At 40.7% G+C, this 12,685-nt stretch overlaps 2 non-coding genes across 2 annotated transcripts; one reads left to right on the forward strand and one right to left on the reverse strand.

Annotated features, from left to right (window-relative positions):
• The first annotated feature begins 9,418 nt into the window (after positions 1-9,418).
• TRNAA-CGC (transfer RNA alanine (anticodon CGC)) lies at positions 9,419-9,490 on the forward strand. The gene has a single exon. It is a non-coding gene; the product is annotated as a tRNA-Ala (tRNA).
• A 300-nt stretch (positions 9,491-9,790) lies between these two features.
• On the reverse strand, positions 9,791-9,861 carry TRNAG-GCC (transfer RNA glycine (anticodon GCC)). The gene has a single exon. It is a non-coding gene; the product is annotated as a tRNA-Gly (tRNA).
• Positions 9,862-12,685: the final 2,824 nt, after the last annotated feature.

Consider the following 12,685-nt stretch of genomic DNA (forward strand, 5'->3'; position numbering starts at 1 on the left):
AGCACTTTAAAAATGTTCTAGACCATGCAAAACTCTTTGATCAAAGTGACAAATAAGCATCTATTAGAATAATAACTCTGCATACTTGCTGTAATAGCCAATATACTCAAACTTGTAACAGATAACTATTAACATCTGGAAACTCATCTTGTGTGCTTTTCAGAGGTAATTATATACCTATACTTACATGCATTATATTGAAAAAAACAGCCTTGTCTTCCAAATCCTTAGTCACACAATCCCATTGATATAAATAAGACTACTATCAGGAATTCAGATTATTTGTGGGAGTAACGGGTTGCAGGACTGGGTACAATAATGGGGCGAGTGAACGAGTGTTTAATTGAATATCAAAGAGAAAAAAATGCACATGCCTATATGTATAAATGTTGATAATTTTGTAGATAGAGGGGCTAGACTGAGATAGGTATGTAGACTCTGAAGGTACACACAAAATAATTCATAGAGACACATCTACCAACTACCGACACATGCACTTTCACTTGTATCAACAAACAAAAGAATCCTACAGATTCAGAGAAAGACTCCCAAAGTCTTTAGTTGTAAGGCCTGATTTTAGTGCTATAATTAGTGTTTGTAATTATGGGCGAAATCCATATCATGTAAGTCAGGAAAATATGATGAAGTAGAGTATTTGCTGTAATATTCTATAATTAGTAAAATCCAATAACCATTCTTAATAGATAGGCATGGCATTCAAGTTGTAAATATTATGACCAACATTTGAAGAACTGTTCTAATTTTGTGTGCTTAATTAGAGACATCTTGCGCCTAATTTTCAGCAGTGCTGAGGTGGGAAGACAAAGGTTGGGAGTATGCCCCTTTTAAAGACATCTATTACTAAATTTTCTAATTTACACTCTAAGCTCATTGATACCTCCACCATCCAGTGATTTCAAAGAGTAAATTAATGTTTCTCTCCTTTATTTCTGCTTTCTTTTCCTGGATGACCTATTTTCTTTCATCTTTTTTTGTGAACTTATTGCACAGTCCTGACAGCATGTGTGGATGTTGACATGTAAAGAGGCACAGAAAGTTTACCTTCAAGGCCCATTGACATAGTCAGCAAGGCATATATTAGTAGTGTCTTCTAGGAAGTAAACTTTAAACTGACTTCATAACTCTCCCTTTCTTGCCCTTATAGGAATATATCAACTGAAGTTGAAGTTCATAGTAGAAAACTATTGTCCCAAGAGTTTCTCAGTTATTAATGTGTCAGTTTATCCCACATTTTCACTGAAACTTTAATTGTGCTCCGAATATTTTTGTACACATATCCTGGTGTGTCCTTTGGAGTGTATTTCTTTTTATAACATTTTTGCTTCATATTTTTTTCATTTTACTTTTTTTTTTTTTTTTTTTTTTAACATCACTAGTTCAACCTAGTAGATCAGGCAATGTAAGCTTGGAAGAATTTGGTTTTAGTTCTTCAACTTTTCAAAATTATTTATTTCCAAAGCATTTCATATGGGCCTTTTGCCTTTTTTGGGGAGCGGGGGGAGGGGCTGAAAAGACTTACAGTTTTGGACTCTGTCTGTAACTCTGATTTTAAGAATGCAGAGCATATTGAGGCATCAGATTCTGTTTGAGAATGAGGAACAGCACAGATGGAAATTTCTCTGGAAGTATTTGGAATTAGACCCCTACTTGCTGTTTATGATGTGGCCATTCTCTTGTGTCACTATGATAAGCATGAGCCTTCACTTTTCATGTAGCAGTTTCATGCAGTCGGCCTCGGTCTTCACTAGGATTTGCAATAATATGTTGGTTCAGAATGAGCCAATGAACACACATGTACATTATCATCAGTTACATGGGCCAAAAAGATGATTTGTTTCAGTGCACCAAAACTTTTTCAATAGGTGACCAAAGTATGGAGGATATTTGTTTCAATAACTGAGTCCACAGCATCTCTTCCTTAAAAATAACCTACTACTTAAAAAGCAAATAAAGTAATTTTTCTCTCTCTCTCATGATGTGTGTTTTCTAAAGGCCTTCACGGGGTAGTGGGAGGAAGGAGGGGGAGAATTGCATGCTTGGACTAAGGTTCATAAAATAAGCTGATGCTTTTCAATATGAATCATTTTCAAAACTAAACCCTAATCAGGTATTCGCCGATCATATAAGAAGTGTCCTGTTTAATATCTATCCTAATTGGAATGCTGTGTTTGTTTCCAAATCAACTTCTGTCATGGCTTCACAAGTGGGATTATAATATAAATTAAAGGCCTGTAAAAAGCAGTGTCATTTAACTGTCTGGAAACTTCTGCTTTATAAGCTGCGTAAATCTGTATAACTACGTGAGACTCTTTGTTTTTAAGTTTTACAACAAAATTTCTATTTAATATCAAATCCAGTAATGTTAATATTCTACTTTTACTCAGATGAAGTAGAGTCGGGATTCCTTTTAATAAATGATTAGGATTTGTACCTGCTTCCTCAGGCTGCTTCCTCAGGCTGAATTTGTACCTGCTTCCTCAGGCTGAATTTGGCTCAAGGAGCCATTATTGTTTTGTGTGTTAATTTGTCAGTCAAATAATTTCTACAGGGCTATTACTTACTCATCAGTCTCCAACCATGACAAAATTTGCAGTTCAGAGCGTTAATACTGTTTTTCTGTCTTTCTATCTCCATTTTTGTCACTAACTTTCATTGCTCCATATCATAGGATGGTAAATACCATATTTGTATATAACTGAATCTTAGGTGGTGTACTAGACTATTCCTATTAGGGACATTAAATATCTAGACTCTGTGTCAGTCTTTATGGCATGCAGTGTCTGAAGGTGAGTTACATGAAGACTTTTTTGCATGCTCCACCACCTCTCTCAGATGAGTAATCCAAACCAAATAAATGAGAGAAAGTAATCAAACATCAGTCATGTAAAAGGACAGTGGGGCAGATTTTCAAAATCACTTAAAGGATTTAGGAGCATAAGTCCCATTGAAAGTCCCATTGAAAGTCAATGGGACTTATGCTCCTAAATGCTTAAGCACTTTTGAAAATCTTCCCTGGTAATATTTACTCTGACAACTGTGTTCCCTAAGTGATAAACAGAGCTGGTTTTGCTAACTGTTCATAAAACTTTCTCCGAATTTTGTAAATACATTCTGTATTTTAAAATATTTGACAAATAACACAAGAATGTAATTGGCATTCTATGGATTATTCTAAATTAGTCACCTAGGTCATATGAATTTGTTTCTGATCCCTGATGGAAACTTTTTACAAGGAGAATGGAAATACCAAATAATATATTTTGGTACAAATTGGTGAAATGTAAAAGATTCATGAACATTTTGTGATGACCCACGTGAATATTTACAAATAAAATGTACATTATATACTTATAAATGGAAACAAATGAATTTGAGCTGTTTGTTTATTTACAAAGCTGTGATGTCATTGTTCAACCGGCTCTAGCATCATGATAAATTATTATTTATTATTTGTTCTTGGCAGTGTTTACATTATAAAAACATAAAGGAAGAAAAGATCTTCAAAGAATTTAGGGTGGGATCCACAAAGGGATTTTGGTGTTGCAACACTGTCACAGCGCCTAACTTTTTAGTCACCTAGAAAATCACAAAAACACCGAGATCCAAAAGGCTGAATTAGGCTCTTATGCTCCCTATAAAATGAATGGAGAGAGAGAAAGATACCTTTGAAGGTGATCCACAAAGCCAGCATGCTAAGCAGTGAGCTACCTAAATTAACCAATGGGACATGCTGACGAGAAGGATGTGTTACTAAGACCCGTCCCTCTCACAGACTGAGGCCATGTCTACACTACAAAATTATGTTGACTTAACTTATGTTGGCATACAGTCACCATAGTTATTAAATTGCTTGTTTGTGTGCACATTTGGCTTCTTGTGTTAGTGATGTGCGTCTTCACCAGGAGCGCTTGTATTGATTGTATTGACAGTGTGGGGCATTGTGGAATGGCTCCAGTAATAGTTGATGTAAGCAACACAGTGTCTACGCTGACTGTCACACTGCATCAACCCAATTACATTGGCTGTGACTCTACACCACTTGGGGAGGTGGTGTTACTAAATAGGCGTAGAGAGGCACTTGGGCTGGGTCTACACTACCCGCCTTAATCGGCGGGTAGAAATCGACCTCTCGGGGATCGATTTATCGCGTCCCGTTGGGACGTGACAATCGATCCCCGAATCGACTCTCTTACTCCACCAGCGGAGGTGGGAATAAGCGTCGTTGACGGGAAGCCGCAGATGTCGATTTTGCCGCCGTCCTCACAGCGGGGTAAGTCGGCTGCGATACGTCGAATTCAGCTACGCTATTCACGTAGCTGAATTTGCGTATCTTAAATCGACTCCCCCCTGTAGTGTAGATGTAGCCTTGGGATGTGGGAAACCCAGGTTCAAGTCCCCTTCCCTTGCAGAGGAGGAGAAAGAATTTGAATAGGGTTGCCCACCACCTAAGGGAGAGCTGTAACCTCTGAGTTAGAGATAGTCTGGTGAGGGGCTCCCTCAAACTCTCCTCTTGAAGCTGTTCCACTGTGGATAAATAATGAAAGAGGAACTGGAGCAGAGGGACTGGACACTAGGGGTATGTCTACACAGCAAAGAAAAATCAGCTGCTGGCCCAGGACAGCTGACTCAGGCTAATGGGGCTTGGGCTGTGGTACTGTTTCACTGCTGTGTAGACTTCTGGACTCGGGATGGGAGGGTTTCAGGCCAACTGCGGGTTTTTCTTTGCTGTGTAGACATACCCTGAGCCTCCCACTTCACAGATAGGTTCTCTAACCGTTTCAGAAAAGACCTCCTGAATCTTATGGAATTTTATACCCTCTGTCATTCTCATGAATGGAATATTTTAGGGCAGTGGTTCCAATAATTTCTTCCAACTGTGACCCAATATTACAACAGAAGAAAAGTTCTGGGACTCTTCCTCACAAAGGGTGACCAGAAGTCCTGATTTTATAGGGACAGTCCCGATATTTGGGGCTTTTTTTTATATGGGCTTCTATCACCCCCCACCCCATCCCGATTTTTCACACTTGCTATCTGGTCACCTTACCCTCACATCTTAAAAGAAAGTGAGGGTGGTTGTAACTCCCTCTGGCCACTGTGACTGCCATGTTGAGAACCCATATTTTAAGGGACGGAGGGTGCTGCTAGCCTTTAATAGGTACGGCATTGGAGATCATATCCCCAGGGACAACTAAGCCCTTTCTTGAACAAGTACAACATTTCTGAGGTACCAGGAATGAGTTAATCTTAACAAGAATTTCAGAGAAACTACCATATAATTGAGTGACATTGTTTTTCCCTGATGTCAGCATAGAAACCCAAACACAAAGAGGTGAATTTAGTCCTGTGAGAGAGCTGTTGAGTAAGCTGAATGTTAAGTTTGCATTGTAGTATCCAGCAAAATTTAAAAATTGTTCTGCACAGTATTTCCAGGAACCATGGGTTGCTTCCAGACATCTGGACAAGCCTGACGCGGGGGATATCTGGAACAATGATGTGATATGTATGTGGCAACATTTGGAGTTTTGCATAATGTTATGGGAACAACAACAAGGTTAGATTTCTGCTTTCTGAAGTTTTAAAAGCATTCAGTAGATGGGAATATCCGAGTTTTGTACTGAACAGACTTATAGTTATGTAAGGAAAGCAAAATCTATTATATAGATCAACCTAAATCTATCTATTTCTCTGAGTATGGCCTAAGGGTAGTGTTTTGTTTGAGTGATTCAATTCAGTCTACTTTTATTAAGGGATGCTCTGGGAGGTATTTAAATTGGGCTGTGTCAGAAGCATGATTTCACTTTATTACAATCTGCAAACAGCCTCTTATGTTACGGATACAGACTAACACGGCTGCTACTCTGAAACCTCTTATGTTGTAAGCCAAAAGGAACATTAATTAAATACTTGCTGGTACTCTAGAGATCTGCATCTGTTCTCCTCAGTGACATGGATGTACTGTGTCTTGATCTGCCTCCCAAACAGGAAGTTTTGCAATTTGACTTACAGTCCATCAAAACAGGCATTCCTTAAAGATACAAAGAGTCCTGTGGCACATTATAGACTAACAGATGTATTGGAGCATAAGCTTTCGAGCCACAGGACTCTTTGTTGCTTTTTACAGATCCAGACTAACACGGCTACCCCTCTGATAGTTAAAGATACAGTGATACTATGCATTTATCATGCATTATTCAGACCCCGCTCCCTACAGGAAGGTGAATGAGGGGGGAATGTGGCTTCTCACCTCCCTTGACTAGATCTGATGCTCTTGGTGCTAAACACAATTATTATTTTGTGTTCTGTTAACAATCAAATTAATTATTTTGTGTTTTGTATTAATTATCAAAAGCAAATTCAGTAATTTCTAGAAGGCTGGTGGTTAGTGTCTGCAGTGTGGAAGACAATGTCAAATTATTTGTACACTATTTTCTTATAGGATGGAAAAATGATATGATAAGAGTGTCTGAAAAGAGCACCTACACCAAGAATATGAATTTCAAAGCCCCAAATACTAGAGGACTATAACAATTTTATTAAGAGGCAAAGAATCCTCATCAACTAAGGGGTTTGTCCTGGCACCAATGCGTACATACAACTCCTTATGTTAACATCTGTTATAAATGCATACAAATTGAAGGCAGTATAGCTTACATTATGATGAGATAGATATTGCTTAGATTCAAGAAATATACCTGAGTAGAAACTAAGGGACTAGTCCTTGTTCCCACTGAAGCTAATCAAAGTTTTGCTGTTGACTTCAGTGGGAGTGCTTACACAAGGGTTTGCTGGTTTTTCATTTATAATTGGAGTTTAATGGCAAGAAAGCTTATCCCATGAGAAAATACACTACTCTAAAAGACATAAATTTACTCAAGCTGATTTTTATGTTATTTCTAAGTGACATACTGAACAGATATGCTTTGTAAGATAAGACCTTATAGTCCGGTGCCAGATCATGCCTACATGATAATGAGGTGTCAGTATGCTTCTCCCAGCTCAGTTTCTTCTTGCTGGAGATGTATTAATTTTCTTTGACAACAAAGATGGTTTGCTGGTTGTTTAAACAAGGCCAGGCAGACCTTCCTTCAGTAAAATAATGAAAATTATTCCAGATTCATGATGGGCAAGAAGGAAAACAGCCTTGAGTAGCCAGTAATGGGAGTCGCAGATTCACTGGAAAAAAGTGAGAGAGAAGGAGAAAAAATGTCTAAAGGGAGAATATAAATGAAGGGATCATAACAGGTTACTGAAGCTAGGAAGAGTGAGAAGTTGGCTAACATCTTATCTTAAGTGAAAGAACAGAATATTTTTATTATAATGTTTGGAATGAATTCTTTGGAAATAACTAATAAAGTCAAAGGGATGCTGTCACTGGTGAGTGATCAGTCAGCCTCTCACTGGTCACTCATTGGTCAAGGCTCTGGACCAGAGAACCTGGAAACTCTTCAAGAGCTGCAGGATGCTTCCCTGGTCATCCCTCCCAGTGCTGTGCCTTATTCTTGGGATGACTTTCAAGGCTGTGTGGGTAAAAGGAAGGAGCAAGTTCTTGCCATTGTGGCTGCCCCAAGAAACAAATCTTCCCCAGGGGTGAGCTGGTCTGGGCTGCCTCCTCTAGTGCAACATGCTCTTTGATATTGCCAGGGATTTTTCAGGAGCTAGTTTCTCAAAGGGAAACACAGGCCATTTGGTACTTAACCAGAGAGCTTTAGGCACACCTGGTCTTTAGAGCCTGAAGCCCATGTTCAGTTGCTACAATGGTGCAAGTGGTGGAGTTGCATCAGGCACAAGGTTATGATTTTGTTTTAGAACCCAAGAGTCCAGAAAGAGAAGGGTGGAGGGTACTGCCTTATGTCTGGAGATATAGTGGATTGCACCCTTAACTAGTACAGTGGATGGGACGCAGGCATCAGGGAGCCTGTGCACCCACTGCCTGGAGATGTAACCAGATTGAATGTGTGGATTACCTCCAGTGGGTAGAACCAGGCGTTCAGCAATTGGGGTGTGAGTGCGCTGTCTGTGCTGATGCTGCAGGGGGCTGCTAACAGTGGAGGGTGCTTGGGTCTAGCTGCATACATGTATCCTTGTTCATGCCATTGCCAGTTCGGAAGATGAGCTGCACCGCAGTGGAGAGAAGTTGCTGGGGAGAGTGGGGCTTGCTGGCTTACTGGGAGGGGCTGGACTGAACACAGGAATGGCATACTGCCTCAGACCAATGGTCCATCTAGCCCAATATCCTGTCTTCCCACAGTAGCCAGTGCCACATGCTTCAGGGGGAATGAGCAGAACAAGGCAGTTATCAAGTGATCCATCCTTGTGGTCCAATCCCAACATCTGGCAGTCAGAGGCTTTGGGACACCCAGAGTATGGGGCTGCAGCCCCGATCACTTTGTCTAATAGCCATTGATGGATTTATCCTCTATGAACTTATCTAATTGTTTTTTAAACTTTTGGCCCCTGGCAAAGAGTTCCACAAGTTCACTGTGCGAGTTCACTGTGCGCTGTGTGAGGAAGCACTTCCTTATGTTTGTTTTAAAACTGCTGCCTATTCATTTCATTGGGTGACCCCTGATTCTTGTGTTATGTGAAGGGGTAAATAACACTTCCTTATTCACTTTCTCCACACCATTCATGAGTTTATAAACCTCTATCAGATCTCCCAGCCTTTTTTCTCTCTCCTTATATGGAAGGGTTTCTAGCCCACTAATCAATTTGTTGCCCAGCTCTGTATTTCCCACCTCCCCGCCCCCCAATTCTCATACATCTAATTCGAGATGGGCAACCAGAACTGCACGCAGCATCCCAGGTCTGGGCACACCATGGATTTATATAGTGGCATTGTCTGTGTTCTTGTCTATCCCTTTCCTAACTGGGGCCGTGGGGCAGCTGGGGGGAGGAGGATTGGGGCAGGTGGCCCGCAGTTGTGGGGGGCTGGACTGAAGAAGGTGGCGGGGTTGTGGGGAGCTGGAGGGGCTCGCTGAGGCTGTGGGGGACAGGTGGGGACGGATTTCAGAGTCAGGAAGGGCTCCCCCCCGCCAACCTGTTCTTGCCCCAGGGTCCGCCACTGCCCTGCTCCTAGGCAGGCTCCTGCCAGCGCCGCAGAGCTGAGCCGTCCCGGAGCAGCGGGGTCGCCGGGGCCGAGCGGGGTTCGCTGTCCCCGGGACAAACGCGCAGCTGCGGACAGAAGCGCCCGGGCGGTTTCCGCGCCTGGCCTGGGACGTTGCCGCTAGCGCTGAGGGGGGCGGGCAGGGACGCGGAGGGGCCGGGGCAGGGCGCGCCGAGCGCACTGTAGCCGCGGTCACTCAGCAGCCTAGCAGGGGAGGGGCCGGTGCTGGCGCAGGGCGGGCGAGGCCGTTGGAACGATGCATAGGCCTGGCGGGGCTGACGAGGACAGCTGGGGGATGTAGCTCAGTGGTAGAGCGCGCGCTTCGCATGTGTGAGGTCCCGGGTTCAATCCCCGGCATCTCCAGCCTTTTTTTTTTGTGTTTTGCACTTTTAAAATAATTGTTTCCAAGCACCGGGCTGATCCAGTGCCCCCAGCCGCCTCCGGGCTCCCGCAAACCTCCGAGCCGGCCCCCGAGCGGGTGGGTGTCCTTCCCAGCCCAGGCCAAATAATGGGAATATTGAAAATATCGTTGCAAAAGTTTCTGGTGAGGTCTGGTCTTTGGCGGTGAGGTGCAGCTGGAAAGGAGACAGCAGTGAAAACAGAGAACGGGTGGCTTCTAATTACAGTTTTAAAATTGAATTTAGTCCTGTCCAAAAGTTGAGCTGCATTGGCCGGGAATCGAACCCGGGCCTCCCGCGTGGCAGGCGAGAATTCTACCACTGAACCACCAATGCACTGCTGTGAGCAGCCTACCAAATCTGTCCTCTTAGAATGTGTCAAATGTGAATTTTTTGTTTGTACTTAGGATAGGCATTTATATTTCTTACGATGGAAAAAAAATCCAATATTTTTTAAAAAGCAGACTATACTTTTTAAATCCACCTTCCCGCTAAATAACATTAGGTTTATATAAAATAGTCTCTGAGATGCAAAATGAATAAATAAATATGAAGATTTGTGTAATGTCCTGGAAATTGCCTGATACTGTGTGCAATGGAAGTAGCAAACTAGAATTATCCTTTTCATCTTATTTATCCTGAGCTTGCCTGATTTTGTTGTAGGAGACCATGACTTTAGCCTTCCAGGGCTCACATTATCCTCCAACAAAGCAATGTATCATGACTGCATTTGCAACATTCTGTCTTAATATTTTGGCATTTTGATACAATATGACGTATAGTGATATTTTAATTAAAAAGTAAGCATTATGAACTCATGAGGTATGAGTGTAATGTCATCACTTGCACTGTAATGCAGCAACGTCATGTTGTGACAAATGATATAAATTCTTGACACCTAAGTTAGTCTTCTTGGACAACTGAGCAATCCCCCCCCTTGGACAGACTCTCAAGACCGGTCATGCAAAGCAAGCAAGATTTTCATGGGAAAACAAGAACACCATTATGTGAATCATATCAAGAGAAAATAAGACCTTAAAGTAAGAACAGTGTCTGCAATTATATAGCCTAGAAGGCACATTGGAATGTTTGTGCAAGTTTTCTCTGTTTGTAAAAAGAGAGTCTGCATGAAATCTGCCCCTCTAGATTATTGGAGACTTTATCCACAGAACAGGTATAGGCATTAACTTCCCCAAGAGTTAGGTAAATAATGAAAAAAATGTTATGTTTTCTTTGGAAAATAATAATGAAATGTTCCAGATAAATTATTCTAATATATTTGAAAATTATTCACTCAGATCTACATACTAAGGCAAATATATGATTTCGAAATATAGCAACATTTGTTAAAAAAATATTTGGTAAATATTAATTACCTATACTCAGCTCCCATTAATTGTAAGACTTAATCTAATAATAGGCGTTTCCTTGGAGCATCAAAAGGTAAAATACACCTCTAAGGGCCAGAACCTGCAAAAAGAAACGTGGGGGCAGAGATGTCTGTATCCATGCAACGTCCTGCTGAAATCAGCAGAGATCTGAACAGCCGCAGGCATCCCCGGGGTGGTGCTCTTTGGGATTAGGCTTTAGGTGATTAATGGGACAGGTTTTATTTATGTTGAATTGCAGTCGTCAAGAAAATGTTTTGAGTGATTTTATACAGGGGAGCTTGCCACCGGAATGCCTTACAGGTTAGCAAGCCTTGCGCGATCAGCAACCAACCCTCTGGTCTTTCTCAGAGCACAAATGAAGCCCATTCGCACTCACGAGTGCTAACTTAACAGAGTTTTGAAAACTGTTTCTCTAATCAGCTAAACCACTTTGTGCATCTATTTAGGACATCCGGCAGAGTTGGTTGAAATAGTACAGTGACCTGTGACCTCTGTAAATCAAGCGCAATTTGCAGACACTACTAATTCTTACTGCGGCTCAAATATGGGTCTAGATTAGAACATGCCTATATTAGCACCTTTAAAAACATCTTATCATAGACTCAAACTGTGCTCCTGCTCCCCTCTTTAAAAATAGTTGTAAAGAAAAGGTTCATGAAACAAGAGAATGAATTCAGATCTATGGTACTAGACAATGGTGGCCAAGAGTGACATGATGGGTCAAAACCTCAGAGTACTCTGGAGATTGATTTATGTTCTGTCGTCTCCTACACCAAAGAAATGAGATTCCCTGCTGTAGTCTGCTTGGTGGTTGAGGAAAGGCATCTGAAGAACTGAAGTGAAGAATGAGCGGATGGAGAGTGATGTGTAACACAATTCCAGAAGTACAGTAACACTCTGAAATAGCTATTTTACACAAAGTCCAAGTACAAGCACTTTCCTTCAAAAAAATCCAGTCTCAATTGTCTCTCATGTCATTTGCCACATTAAAACAAAGTGGATACAAATCCATAAATCGCTTAGTTATAGAGGCATTTTCTGTAGAATACAGAGGCAAATTTCATTTTTCTCCGTGCTCCTGAATTATGACTGCATGCCACATTGCTAATTTTTAATTTGTAGCATAAGAGATAAAGGACATTTCTTACTAATAGACTCCAACAGTACTTAAAGAACAGGATATAGAGTTCATTTCAATTTTTGAAATAAAGATAAACTAAATAGTCTATATTTTTGTGGCCATTTTATTTGCATTCTTTTTTTCTTAGAGCAAAAGTACACAAAAACATATCATTACTGAGATATTATGAAGATATTTGTCTACATAAGCAAAACAAATACACGTCTATCATAAGAATTTTCTATTGGCATGTAAATTAAAAATCTGTTTTTATATTCCATGTTAATGGTTATTTTCATAAGCACTTGTTTTAAAATTGATTTTATTATAATGCTATTTAAATTAAGATTTTATATCTTTATACATTCTGCATGCTTAGTTTGAAAAGGCTATGACTGAAAGGGATTGATGTACGCTCCTCAACTATTTAAGAAATCATTCAGAAAAAAGGATAATTCAGTTGGAAAATGTAAAACTCATTGTTTTGTAACAAACAGAATTTTTAAAAAATGAATTATGTGTTCATGAAACATCCAAGATGGACAACCATGGAGTTGTCTATCTATAGAACAGGCTTAGTCTGTTCACAACAATACACTTCTTTTATATCCTTTCCCTTGTTTTAGCCAGACATGCTTTCTTTCCTAAT

The sequence above is a fragment of the Chrysemys picta genome, chromosome 11 (assembly GCF_011386835.1).
Source record: "Chrysemys picta bellii isolate R12L10 chromosome 11, ASM1138683v2, whole genome shotgun sequence".
In the NCBI taxonomy this organism is placed as follows: Eukaryota; Metazoa; Chordata; order Testudines; family Emydidae; genus Chrysemys; species Chrysemys picta.